Raw genomic sequence first — 14,139 nt, forward strand, 5'->3', positions numbered from 1 at the left:
TACAACATTCTGGGAAAATGGCACTCTTACTTTGCTGTTAAACACTTTGTTCAGTAAGTTAAAAAAAACAAATGAGCTGTTAGGATGTCTGCATACAGTTTAAAATACTGTATCATGATACTAAATCTTCAATTTTAGTTACTAACATACCAACGGTGAATGATTGAAACTGAAGAAACTTGGTAATGAACTCAAATCACAGTCATTTTGAGTCTAGTCAGGAATAAGGGGCAGGGGGGTGCTCAATGTGCATAACAAGTAAGAACAAAAATACAGTGTTTTTGTTTTAAAAAATGAAACAGTGACACTTGAGATAAACTACACATTGTGCTTAATCTAATGGATGAGCCAAAAGCACCCTAATTGAGCATGTGCTACTGCAAATTAAAAGTATTTCCAAATGCTAAATTATTTTATCTATTAATCAGTTCATCAATTGATAGGCTTTGTTCTTGTCCAAACGTTATCTTTTTGTGCTTATTTTTTGAAGTTTAATCACGTATATATTTGGATCACTAGATTTTGCTCTGGTTTACCTTCTGTTCATTATCTGTTGCTAATGTGTTAATTTGCTCCTTACATTTTAATTAAAGAGCAGACAGTGATTTTTTGATCCAAGAATTGGATTAACCTATAGGCTATTGCTTTACAGAGTGTGAATCCTGTCTTGCATGACCTATTTATATATTTAATTATACAGTTGAATGTAATATTGTACGTTTATCTTAACATCTCTACTTCAAAAGAGTCAAAAGTTAAAGCCGAAAGTTTCAAACAGTTGCAGCTAATTTTGATCAACAAAGGGTTCCGTTTCCTGCTTTACTTGAGATGTTACAATAAGATAGAATATGATACTGAAAGTTGTACGAGAAGACAAAATCATAGAATTCCCCTTATGATTAACCAGAACTTTGGTGTGTTATTGCAAACTGTTATACTTCTTCATAAATAGTTCTCACATAGGGTAATTACAGACTATCAGCACCTTTAGGGGAATGGTAGCCTAGTGGTAATGTTACTGGATGCAATCCAGATACCTAAACTACTGCTCGGAGATGTGAATTCAACTCCCACCACAGCTACTAGGGGAATTTAAATTCAATTAATTAATAAAATCTGGAATAAAAGCCAGTCTCAGTAATGGTGACTATGAAACTACCGGATTGTCATAAAAACCCATCTGGTTCACTGATGTCCTTTGGAACAGGAAATCTGCCGTCCTTACCTGCTCTGGCCTACATGTGATTCCAGATCCACAGCAATGTGGTTTACTCTTAACTGCCCTCTGAAATGACCCAACAAGCCACTCAGTATCAAACTGCTACAGAAAAGTTCAAGAAGAATAAAACCTTCCATCCGGCATCGACCTAGGCTCGGAAAACAACAAAGACACTCTCTGCCCAGTTGACCCTGCAAAATTCCTCCTCGCTAACATCTGGGAACTTGTGTCAAAAATTGGGAGCTGTCCCATAGACAAGTCAGGCATAATCATACTCACCAAATTATACCTTACAGCCAATATCCCACCGGCAGGAGCGACCCATCAGAGGTGGCAGCACAGTGGTATATAGTTGGGAGGGAGTTGCCCTGGAAGTCCTCATCATCGAGTCTGGACCCCATGAAGTCTCATTCCATCACGTCAAGCATAGGCAAGGAAACCTCCTGCTGATTAAAACCTATGCTCACCTTCAGCTGATGAATCAGTACTCCTCCATGTTGAACACCACTTGGAAGAAGCACTGAGGGTAGCAAGAGCACAGAATGTACTCTGGATGGGGTATTTCACTATCCATCATGAAGAGCGTCTTGGCAGCACCACTACTGACCGAACTGGCTGTGTCCTGAAGGACATATCTACCAGATTGGGCCTGTGACAGGCAGTGAGAGAACTAACAAGAGGGTAAAACCTGCTTGACCACACCCTACCAATCTACCTGTTGCAGATGCATCTGTCCATGACACTAGTGGTAGGAATGACCACTGCACAGTCTTTGTGGAGATGAAGTCCTGTCTTCACACTGAGGATAACCTCCATCATGTTGTGTGGCACTAGCACCATGCTAAATGGGGTAGATTCAGAACAGATCTAGTAACTCAAATTTGGGCATCCATGAGGTACTGTGGGCCATCAGCAGCAGCAGTAGAATTGCATTCAACCACAATCTGTAACCTCATGGCCCGGCATATCTCCCACTCTACCACTACCATAAAGCCAGGGGATCAGCCCTGGTTCAATGAGGAGTGTAGGACAGCATACCAGAGCAGCACCAGGAATACTAAGAATGAGGTGCCAACCTAGTGAAGCTACAACACAGGACTATATGTATGCTAAACAGCATAAGCAGCATTCGATAGACAGAGATAAGCAATCCCACAACCAACAGATCAGATCAAAGCTCTGCAATCCTGCCACATCCTGTTGTAAATTATGGTGGAGAATTAAACAACTAACCAGGAGAGGAGGCCCCAAAAACATCCCGATCCTCAAATGAGGAGGGAGCCCAGCACATCAGTGCAAAATACAAGTTAAAAGTATTTGCAACCATCTTCAGCCAGTTGTGGCAAATGGATGATCCATCTCAGCCTCTTCCTGAGGTCCCCAGCATCATAGATGCCAGTCTTCAGCCAATTCTATTCACTCCACATGATATCAAGAAATGGCTGAAGACCACTACAGCTATGGGCTCTGACAGCATCCCGGCTATAGTACCGAAAATTTGTGCTCCAGAACTAACCGCACCCCGAGCCAAGCTGTTCCAGTACAGCTACAACACAGGCATCTACCCGACAATGTGAAAAATTTGCCCAGGTATGTCCTATCCACAAAAAGCAGGACAAATCCAATCTAGCCAATTACCACTCCATCAGTCCACTCTCAATCATCAGCAAAGTGATGGTAAGTGTCATCAACAGTACTATCAAGTGGCACTTATTCAGCAACAACCCTGCTCACCGATGCTCAGTTTTGATTCTGCCAGTGCCACTTGTCTCCAGGCCTCATTACAACCTTGGTCAACATGTGGAAAAAGAGCTGAATTCCAGAGGTGAGATGAGAGTGACTGCCCTTGACATTATGCAGCATTCAACCAAGTGAGGCATCAAGGAGCCCTAGCAAAAGTGAAGTCAATAAAAATCAGGAGGAAACTCTTTGCTGGTTGGAATCATACGTAGCACAGAGGAAGGTGGTTGTGGTTGCTGGAGGAGAATCATCTCAGCCCCAGGACATCACTGCAGGAGTTCCTCAGGGTAGTGTCCTAGGCCCAACCATCTTCAGCTGCTTCATCAATGAGCTTCCCTTAATCATAAGGTCAGAAGTGGGGATGTTTGCATAGTGTTCAGTACCATTTGCAACTCCTCAGATACTGACGCAGTCTGTGCCCACATGCAACAAGACCTGGACAACATTTGCAACCACCAACCGGCTTGGGCTGATAAGTAGCAAGTAACATTAATGCCATGCAAGTGCCAGGCAATAACCATCTCCAACAAAACAGAATCTAACCATCTCCTTTTGACATTCAACATCATTACCATCGTTGAATCCCTCACTGTCAACATCCTTTACTGGATCAGCCATATAAATACTGTGTCTGTAAGAATAAGTCAGAAGCTAGGAATTCTGTGGTGAGTAACTCACCGCCTGATTCCCCAAGGCCTATTCACCATCTACAAGGCACAAGTTAGGAGTGTGATGGAATGTTCTCCACTTGCCTGGATGAGTGTAGCTCCAGAACACTTGAGAAGCTCGACACCATCCAGGACAAAGCAGCCCACTTGATCTACCGCGCAACCCCCGCCCCCACCCCGACCATCCACCACCTTAAACATTCACTCCCTCCACCACCGGCAGATTATGACAGCAGTGTGTACCTCTACAAGATGCACCAAGCCTCCTTCGACAGCACCTTCCAAACCGGCGACCTCTACCACCCAGAAGGACACGGGCAGCAGATGCATGGGAACACCACCACTTGCAAGTTCCCCTCCAAGCAACACAACATCCTGACTTGGATCTATATTGCTGTTCCTTCACTGTTGCTGGGTCAAAAATGTACAACTCCCTCCTTATCAACATTGTGGTGTACCTACACCAGATGGACTGCAGTGGTTCAAGAAGGTGGTTCACCATCACCACCTTCTCAATTAGGGAGGGGCAACGAATCCTAGCCTTGCCAGCGACACTCACATCTCATGAACAAATAAAAATAAAATCAGCATCATTTATATTACACAGTCACCCATCAGTATCACAAGATAGTTCCTGCTAGTGTATAATGGTAAACCAACTTCTCTATTAATATTAATTTGATGCAACTGTTAAAACCCAGCAATGTAACTGATCTCCAGTGGTTCTCAATTTTCCCTCCTTGAACAAGAAACACTGCTTAATCCATCACTGAATCCCAGAATTCTCAAACTGCATTGCTATTCAACATAAAACAACCCTCTTATACCAGGAATTTTATTCACGTGATACAAAAATGGACTGAAGTGAGACTGTACCAGGGAGATACAAAATTCACTCAGAAAGCAAAGATTGCGTGGCTACAAAGATATAACCTTAAATTCTTCCCAAAAATGTGAGGTAATCCAACATTCCATTTCCTGCAAGAAACAAAAAAACCTGATTCACCCTTTCTAAAAATTTCAGAATTCAGCAGAGGTGAGGGAGGAGGAAAGGGAATGGATTTTCTGATAAGGGATTGATATTGTTATGTAGAAACCTCTGGGAATCTTGGCTCGAGATTTCTCCTGCCCCATTAAGAAATGAGCCGTTGAGATATAGGTAATAGGTTATGTAGGAAAGGCTGTGGAGAGTCTTCCATAGAGTTCCTTTTATTCCTGATGTGCCCATAGGCCCAACTATCCAATCCTGTGATACTGAGAGAAGTGGAGTACATCCATAGATAACATTTGGTCCATGTGATCTCCTGGACTGGTCTGATTGCCTGAGGGGGTCGAACATGAATTTTCCAGAGTATTCTTTTTCTATTATTGGCTCTGGATTTTTTTCCCTTTTTTGCTTCTCCCTGGAGATTACGTGGCTGTGGGAGTAGGAAGAAGAGTTTAGTCAAGATGATCGAAGTATCATGGTGTGAGGAAAGCTTTATAGACCAGTTGGTCTTTTCCTGCCCATCAATTTTATATGCTCATACAGCTAGACTATTGAGTGACCGAAGTATTGAAAGTAACTCACTTCTGCTTTTTAGGGGGAATCTGGACAGTATTTCATTTGCATCCTCACACGGTCTTGACTAATTCATGTCAAGCTCTGAATACAATTTCCCTTCCTATGGTAGAGAGAAATAAATGGATGGGGAAACCTGCCACAGCAATTTTTTTATTCGTTCAGGGGATGTGGGCATTGCTGGCCAGGCCAGCATTTATTGCCCATCCCTAACTGCCCTTGAGAAGGTGGTGGTGAGCTGCCTTCTTGAACCGCTGCAGTCCTTGGGGTGTAGTGAGGTACCTTCCACAAAGAACTAATGACAAGAGTCGTCATTAAAGATCATTGAATTTCAGGAAACTTATTTTTCCCTCTCTTTTGTGCTCTTCCTTCACTGTATGGGGAATGGTTCTCCAGATCGTCTCCAGATCGTCACCCAGCCTCATCTACTCATTTGTTTATTTTCCTGCTTGCTTGTTACTTCACTTGTTCCTTTGTCACCCTTGTAAAATCAGAGGACGATCACAGAACAGTGAGATATCAGCTTCTCTGAAATGGCGCATTTACCTGAACAATCTGTACCATTAGCGTGGAGCTTAATTCTAGATGAGCCAGGTCATTCTGAGCATATAAAAAGTACACAGTGTACAGTACTTCAGCCATAAGTATTGCACTCCTATGATGTCTGTATGCTGTGACCAAAAATAATTATCAAAAACTGAAGGCAAAGAGAAATGGTTATTTAAAAATTTGAACAATTCTCTTTATAAAATCTCTTTGGGACCGTATATTTAGAAAGACAGAAGTCTTCATGAGAACATTGAAATTTTTGCCCTAGTGAAAGAAGCAGAGTCCTTTGACAACACTGCAGCGGTAACCTCCATCAACAATATTAGTCAAGTCTTGAGAACCATTAGTCGGAAAATGCTGCAGCGAAACAGTGGACAATCCCAGATGCTCAAATACACAGCCAGTTTTAATTTAGATCTTTTTTTCTTTAAAAAGATTGGTATTTTCACACCAAAAAGGAAACATCTCGAAAACAAGCTGCTCCTAATAGGTGATGTCATTCTTCATAATGAGAAATGTTGATAAATATAGAATTTCAACAAAAAAACATCATGGAGCATGAAATGAATAATAACTTACTATGGTATCCATTTCACTGTTTACTTTTGTAGAGTGCAAGAGAGTTCCTAAGCACAATATGTGAAATTTATGAAACTGAGAGGTGTGAATGAGTCCCATTGCGCAATCTATAAGGGTCATGATACAAATACATAATAAGCTTAAAATGGTATCTTTTCCTTTAGGGAGGTTAGAAAAATACAGATAGTGCCAGCTCTTGCAGTCCCATTACACACAAGTAATATTACTCTGATAATTTTGTGTTCACACTCTCTCCTTCTTCCCCCTCCCCAACTTAACTCTGTCATTGCATAACACCTCATTTCTTGTATGTGGTCTGACTGTGTGCTCAAAAACAAAGGGGAATTTCCATGTAGGTAACAGAAAGGGCATCCCACAACAGGTATTTGAGTCTCAGCAGTAACAAACTACCTTAACATTTGAAACTTTTACTGACAATACAATTAATACTTTCTAGTGCTCCTCACATACAGAAACTGAACATTTTACAAAGCAGAGGATAAAATTGGACCCTGAGAAGGAAGAATAAAATAGAAAAGCTGGAGAGGTAGTTGGAAGCACAGTCAACCAGAAGAGTCTTCAGGAGGCTTTTAAAAGCAAACATCTGTTGACGAGCTGATAAAAATAACGGAATGAATAACAAGCGATAGCACAAACTCTGCTTAATGATGACAATCTGACAAGGGCCCCACTGTACTGTAAAAAGTATTTATATTATTGTTACTGTACATGTTACTGTGCTCCTATTTATAACACTTAAGATCACACCTGCTATTTTCACAGCTTTAGCAATATTTTCTACCACTGTTAAAGGTTTACATATGTGAAGCACAAAATTTCTGCTCCTTTACATGTTTAAAATGTTACCATATTTTTTTTTATTCATTCATGGGATGTGGGCGACACTGGCCAGGCCAGGATTTATTGCCCATCCCTAATTGCCCTTGAGAAGGTGGTGGTGAGCTGCCTTCTTGAACCGCTGCAGTCCATTTAGGGTAGGTATACCCACAGTGCTGTTAGGAAGGAAGTTCCAGGATTTTGACCCAGCAACAGTGAAGGAATGGCAGGATGGTGTGTGACTTGGAGGGGAACTTGCAGGTGGTGGTGTTCCCATGTATTTGCTGCCCTTGTCCTTCTAGTTGGTAGACGTCGCAGGTTTGGAAGGTGCTGTCTAAGGAGTCTTGGTGCATTGCTGCAGTGCATCTTGTAGATGGTACACACTGCTGCCACTGTGCGTCGGTGGTGGAGGGAGTGAATGTTTGTAGATGGGGTGCCAATCAAGCGGACTGCTTTGTCCTGGATGGTGTCGAGCTTCTTGAGTGTTGTTGGAGCTGCACCCATCCAGGCAAGTGGAGAGTATTCCATCACACTCCTGACTTGTGCCTTGTAGATGGTGGACAGGCTTTGGGGAGTCAGGAGGTGAGTAACTCGCCTGAGGATTCCTAGCCTCTGACCTGCTCTTGTAGCCACGGTATTTATATGGCTACTCCAGTTCAGTTTGGTCAATGGTAGCCCCTAGGATGTTGATAGTGGGGGATTCAGTGATGGTAATGCCGTTGAATGTCAAGGGGAGATGGTTAGATTCTCTCTTGTTGGAGATGGTCATTGCCTGGCACTTGTGTGGCATGAATGTAACTTGCCACTTATCAGCCCAAGCCTGGATATTGTCCAGGTCTTGCTGCATTTCTACACGGACTGCTTCAGTATCTGAGGAGTCACGAATGGTGCTGAACATTGTGCAATCATCCGCAAACATCCCCACTTCTGACCTTATGATTGAAGGAAGTTCATTGATGAAGCAGCTGAAGATGGTTGGGCCTAGGACACCATATACCAATAGTATATACTGCCTCTCCTTACTCTTCCTCCATTGTCAGAAATATTAACAATCATCTTTATGGGCAAGACAAATGGCAATAATATAGCTTGGGTCCTTTGGGGAAAGAGAGATAGGGGTCATAGTATAAGCTGTAAGAACATGCATAAAAACATAAGAAACAGGAGCAGGAATAAACCATTTGGCCCCTCAAGCCTGATCCGCCATTCAAAAAGTTCATGGTTGATGTGACTGTGGATTAACTCCAGTTTCTTGCCTGGCCCCGATAACCCCGGACAGTCAAAAATCAGTGTAACTCAACCATGAATATATTCAATGACCCGGCCGCCACTGCTGTCTGAGGAAGAGAATTCCACAGATTAACGACCCTCTGAGGGAAGAAATTCTTCCTCACTCTGTCTCAAATGGGAGACCCCTTATTTTGAAATGTGCTTTCTAGTTCTAGATTTCCCTACGAGGTGAAACATCCTCTCAGCATCAGCCCTGTCAAACCCCCTCATAATCCTATATATTTCATATAAATCCATATGTTTTATATGGAACTGTTAGAGCTGGTGGACGTGGAGGGTCCACAATGGGCCAGTAGGCGGGGAGCGTCCACAACAAGCCGGTGGATGGGGTCCGTACACAATGGGCCGGTGGATGGGGTCTGTACACAATGGGCCGGAGGATGGGGTCTGTACACAATGGGCCGGAGGATGGGGTCTGTACACAATGGGCCGGTGGATGGCGTCTGTACACAATGGGCCGGAGGATGGGGTCTGTACACAATGGGCCGGTGGATGGGGTCTGTACACAATGGGCCGGTGGATGGGGTCCGTACACAATGGGCCGGTGGATGGGGTCCGTACACAATGGGCCGGTGGATGGGGTCTGTACACAATGGGCCGGAGGATGGGGTCTGTACACAATGGGCCGGAGGATGGGGTCTGTACACAATGGGCCGGAGGATGGGGTCCGTACACAATGGGCCGGTGGATGGGGTCCGTACACAATGGGCCGGAGGATGGGGTCCGTACACAATGGACAGGTGGATGGGGTCCGTACACAATGGGCTGGTGGATGGGGTCCGTACACAATGGGCCGGAGGATGGGGTCTGTACACAATGGGCCGGAGGATGGGGTCTGTACACAATGGACAGGTGGATGGGGTCCGTACACAATGGGCCGGAGGATGGGGTCCGTACACAATGGGCTGGTGGATGGGGTCCGTACACAATGGGCCGGAGGATGGGGTCTGTACACAATGGGCCGGAGGATGGGGTCCGTACACAATGGGCCGGAGGATGGGGTCTGTACACAATGGGCCGGAGGATGGGGTCTGTACACAATGGACAGGTGGATGGGGTCCGTACACAATGGGCCAGTGAATGGGATCCGTACACAATGGGCCGGTGAATTGAGTCTCTACACAATGGGCTGGTGGATGGGGTCTGTATACAATGGGCTGGTGGATGGGGTCTGTATACAATGGGATGGTGGATGGGGTCTGTATACAATGGGCTGGTGGATGGGGTCTGTATACAATCGGCCGGTGGATGGGGTCTGTACACAATGGGCCAGTGAACGGGGTCTATACACAATGGGCTGGTGGATGGGGTCTGTATACAATCGGCCGGTGGATGGGGTCTGTACACAATGGGCCAGTGAACGGGGTCTATACACAATGGGCCGGTGGATGGGGTCCGTACACAATGGGCTGGTGGATGGGGTCTGTATACAATGGGCTGGTGGATGGGGTCCGTACACAATGGGCTGGTGGATGGGGTCTGTATACAATGGGCTGGTGGATGGGGTCTGTACACAATGGGCTGGTGGATGGGGTCTGTATACAATGGGCTGGTGGATGGGGTCTGTATACAATGGGCTGGTGGATGGGGTCTGTATACAATGGGCTGGTGGATGGGGTCTGTATACAATGGGCTGGTGGATGGGGTCCGTACACAATGGGCTGGTGGATGGGGTCCGTATACAATGGGCTGGTGGATGGGGTCTGTACACAATGGGCTGGTGGATGGGGTCTGTATACAATGGGCTTGTGGATGGGGTCCGTACACAATGGGCTGGTGGATGGGGTCTGTACACAATGGGCTGGTGGATGGGGTCTGTATACAATGGGCTTGTGGATGGGGTCCATACACAATGGGCTGGTGGATGGGGTCTGTATACAATGGGCTTGTGGATGGGCTCTGTATACAATGGGCTGGTGGATGGGGTCCGTACACAATGGGCTGGTGGATGGGGTCTGTATACAATGGGCTTGTGGATGGGCTCCGTATACAATGGGCTGGTGGATGGGGTCCGTACACAATGGGCTGGTGGATGGGGTCCGTACACAATGGGCTGGTGGGCGGGCAGCGTCTACAATGGGCTGCCTATAATAATGAGGACTAGTCTGTTACCCCTCAGAAGCCAGCATTTCCATGGTGTTTGGGGACTTACACATGAAACAGTAAAACATGTGGCTCTAAATGTAGGAAGTCGCCAAATTTGCCTCAGGTTTTGCTGGTTATAAATAGGAGCAAAAAATTTGCAGGGCCTGGTGAGCTCCGAAATCAAAGTCATGGATAATCATGGCCATTTTTTTTATTATGGAATCCACACAAAATTGTATCTCCTGACAAAAAGTATTCCACTCCAGTCCCTGACTCACCTCTCGCCACTGCTGGCAGCTCTGCAACGACACCATGCTGTTCCTGCTCTGGGTCATTAACAACACAATATTCCTGCTGGCAGTGGGCAGGAATTCCTGCTCTTGTGTATCAGGAATGCCCAGCCACAGCAGCACCATAAGCATTTGATTCTCCAAAAGCAGGAGCAAAAGTAAGGAGTCAATTGGGAAAGCCCAACTGCATGCACTGGAACTGAAGGGAGTGGCAAGAATGTCAATGGTCTAATTTCACCAGCGTGACCATAGACATGTACATAACCTGGAAACCCTACAGCGGACCATCGGACATTCGCAGTGTCTAACTAACATCATATCCCGTAGCACCTCTCACCCGCCCCATATGTTTTCCCAATTACTATCCAACTTTGCTGATACCTACTGCCTGCCTTGTCAGTCTATTCCAAACATTCACAGCCCTCTGCACAAAGTATAAACTATCTTTTCCCCCTCTTCTAAATTGAAAGGCTGTGTCCCTTTTTTGTAAAATACGTGGCTATGTTAAACATGTCAATGCTTATTTTCTTTGCCCCTTTTAGGATCTACAATACCTCTAGAAAATTACCCCTCTTCTCAGCTTCTATAGCCTCTCATTACTCAGTTGCCTAATCCCAGCTATCAAGACAGTTGCCATCCACTGCACCCTCTCCAATACCCAGATGTCTTTTTTTTTTAATTCATTCTCCAGACGTGAACATCGCTGGCATTTATTGCATATCCCTTGTTGCCCTTGAGAAGCTTGTGGTGAGCTGCCACCTTCAATTACTGCAGTCAGTGTGGTTAAGGTGCTCCCAAGGTGCTATTCGGTACGGAGTTCCCGGATTTTGACCCAGCGACAATGAAGACATGCTAAAAGTCAGGTGAAACAAATGTGAAGGAGCAGGTACTGTATTGAGTTCTTTATGTTGTCTGATGCAACATAAATGAGATGTGTGGAGTCCAGTTACGCTGACAATCTCTAATAGGTTTATTAACAGCTAAACAAGTAAATACAGTGCAGAGCAAACTATTGACCGAACCTTCCTCTGGGCGTTACAGTTGCAGAGTGACTCTGGCTTGTAACCACATGACTACATCCTGGTACTTAGCTCATTAGCATACTGATCTCTTTAAGGGACATTACTCTTAAAGCGATCACACAACAGGTATAGTGACAGAAGCAGCTCAGGAGATGACTCGGTGGAGGGTGATGTCCTCCTCCAGCTCTACTGAGCTGGACAGAGATGCAGAGCTCTGGAGCTGAGTCATGCAGAGAAAAGTGTGTTAGACACACCAGTGATTACATGTTGCAATGGAAGGCGCAAAGACTTTGAGCACCATGACAGAATGTGTAGAGGAATCCATTTCCAACATGTCTGGAGTTTTGGCATTTCCACTCTACAATCTACCTTGGTGTGGGCACCTCCAGTGGCACTGCAGCCAGGCCCTCACAGCAGGGGTGTATGTCACCATCCTTTGAAACTTTAGTGGAAACTCAGATGACTGCCATCTAGACTAGGCTCCAACATCTACTCCATCTTGGACAGACTGGTGCACTAGATGGATAGGCTGGTGGACCACATGGACAGGGGCTTTCAAGCTGTCACTCATGCCCTGCAGTCAGCTTTCCCTCAGATCAGTAAGAGTGATGAGCTGCAGCCCCGTAACAGTGTCAGTGATGCAACTGAACAGCTGGCAGCACATCTGATCCCTCACCACCCCCATAGCCAATACCTGCCATAGTGCCAGAATATTAAACGAGACCAGACTGCCCCGTTAACAGCTGAGGAGCTACAGTCTGTAGCCATGTCCTCACAGACTCAAACTCCTCGAGGACACAGGTATCTCAAGGGTCCCAAAATGATCTACTGCAGCCTGCAACCTGCTGAAACCAGTGGGAGCACCTTGTAGACATGATGCAATGAGGAAATCTATTTATAAAAAATGTCCCTATTGGTTGATAATTGGAATGATTAATTATCTGGAGCAACTGATTGTGCTTGGATGCACATTCAACTCTTCACTAATTTTGGCACATTGGTCTACAGTATGTTTGTAGAGCAACTTATAAATCTGCCTGGCCAGAAAGTCATGGATGTGAAAATTGGAGGAATGATTTCAATGTTAGGGAATGCAGCATTAAAGGTGTGGTGACTGAGGTTTCCAGGAATGTTAGTGCAGGGGGGACTTGGCTTTAGTGTTCAGGGCAGCGGACTGAGCAAATCAGCAATTGTTGTGCAATTAAATTGTCCCTTGAATCTCTCACAGCAAGACCTGGTGCTGCCTCCCCTCCCTATTTCAGCCTCGCCCTCAGCCAGCTGTTCCTCATCAGTTGAGGATTCATCCTTTTCATCTGTCCAGCTGCAATCCTCTCCGGACATCCATATTGTGGGACGCAGCAGCCACAATTAAATAGAACTCTCTCTCCTGTGCATATTGTAGGGAACCCCCAGATCTATCAAGGCACCTAAACCTTTGCTTTTGGAGCCCTGTAGTGAGCTCAATGTTGTTTCTCATGGTGGCATGTCCCTGGTTATATCCAAGCTGCCCCAGCACCATGAGGCTTTGAAGGTGTATAATCAGCAAAGTCAGCAGGGGAGTAGCCTTTATTCCCAAGCAGCCATCTTTTGACATTTTGACAAAGGTTCTCTTTTTTTATTTCTTCGTTCACGGGATGTGGGCATCGCTGGCTAGGACAGCATTTGTAGCCCATCCCTTATTGCTCCTGGTGGTGATGAGCTGCCTTCCTGAACTGCTGCAGACCTTGGGATGTAGGTACACCCACAGTGCTGTTAGGAAGGGAGTTCCAGGATTTTGACCCAGCGACAGTGAAGGAACGGCAGCATAGTTCCAAGTCAGGATGTTGTGTGGCTTGGAGGGGAACTTGCAGGTGGTAGTGTTCCCATGCATCTGCTGCCCTTGTCCTTCTAGGTGGTAGAGGTCGCAGGTTTGGAAGGTGCTGTCAAAGGAGCCTTGGTGAGTTACTGCAGTGCATCTTGTAGTGGTGAAGGGAGTGAGTGTTAAAGGTGGTGGACGAGGTGCCAATCAAGCGGGTTGCTTTGTCCTGAATGGTATCGAACTTCTTGAGTGTTGTTGGAGCTGCACCCATCCAGGCAAGTGGAGTGTATTCCATCACACTCCTGACTTGTGCCTTGTAGATGGTGGATAAGCATTGGGAGACAGGAGGCGAGTTACTCACCACAGAATTCCCAGCCTTTGACCTTTGGAATCCTCTGCTTTAGCTGTTGTTGCTGCAGCTTCTCCTCTTCCTCCAGTACACTCGTTATACACCCTCTTCAGGGTCAGGAAACCAACGAGACTATCAGAAATAAGCAATAT

At 45.6% G+C, this 14,139-nt stretch overlaps 1 protein-coding gene across 5 annotated transcripts in view; it reads right to left on the reverse strand.

Annotated features, from left to right (window-relative positions):
* Positions 1 to 14,139, reverse strand: part of LOC137382667 (rasGAP-activating-like protein 1) — a 385,434-nt gene that overhangs the window by 342,085 nt on the left and 29,210 nt on the right. Inside the window, exon 1 of one of the 5 annotated variants that reach the window (XM_068054912.1) lies at positions 14,000 to 14,038. The exons of the other annotated variants lie outside the window; for them this stretch is intronic. The gene's annotated coding sequence lies outside the window, so the exon portion shown is untranslated. Of the gene's footprint in view, positions 1 to 13,999; positions 14,039 to 14,139 lie in introns of those variants that run through there. 5 annotated transcript variants of the gene reach the window in all.

The sequence above is a fragment of the Heterodontus francisci genome, chromosome 23 (assembly GCF_036365525.1).
Source record: "Heterodontus francisci isolate sHetFra1 chromosome 23, sHetFra1.hap1, whole genome shotgun sequence".
Taxonomy (NCBI): Eukaryota; Metazoa; Chordata; class Chondrichthyes; order Heterodontiformes; family Heterodontidae; genus Heterodontus; species Heterodontus francisci.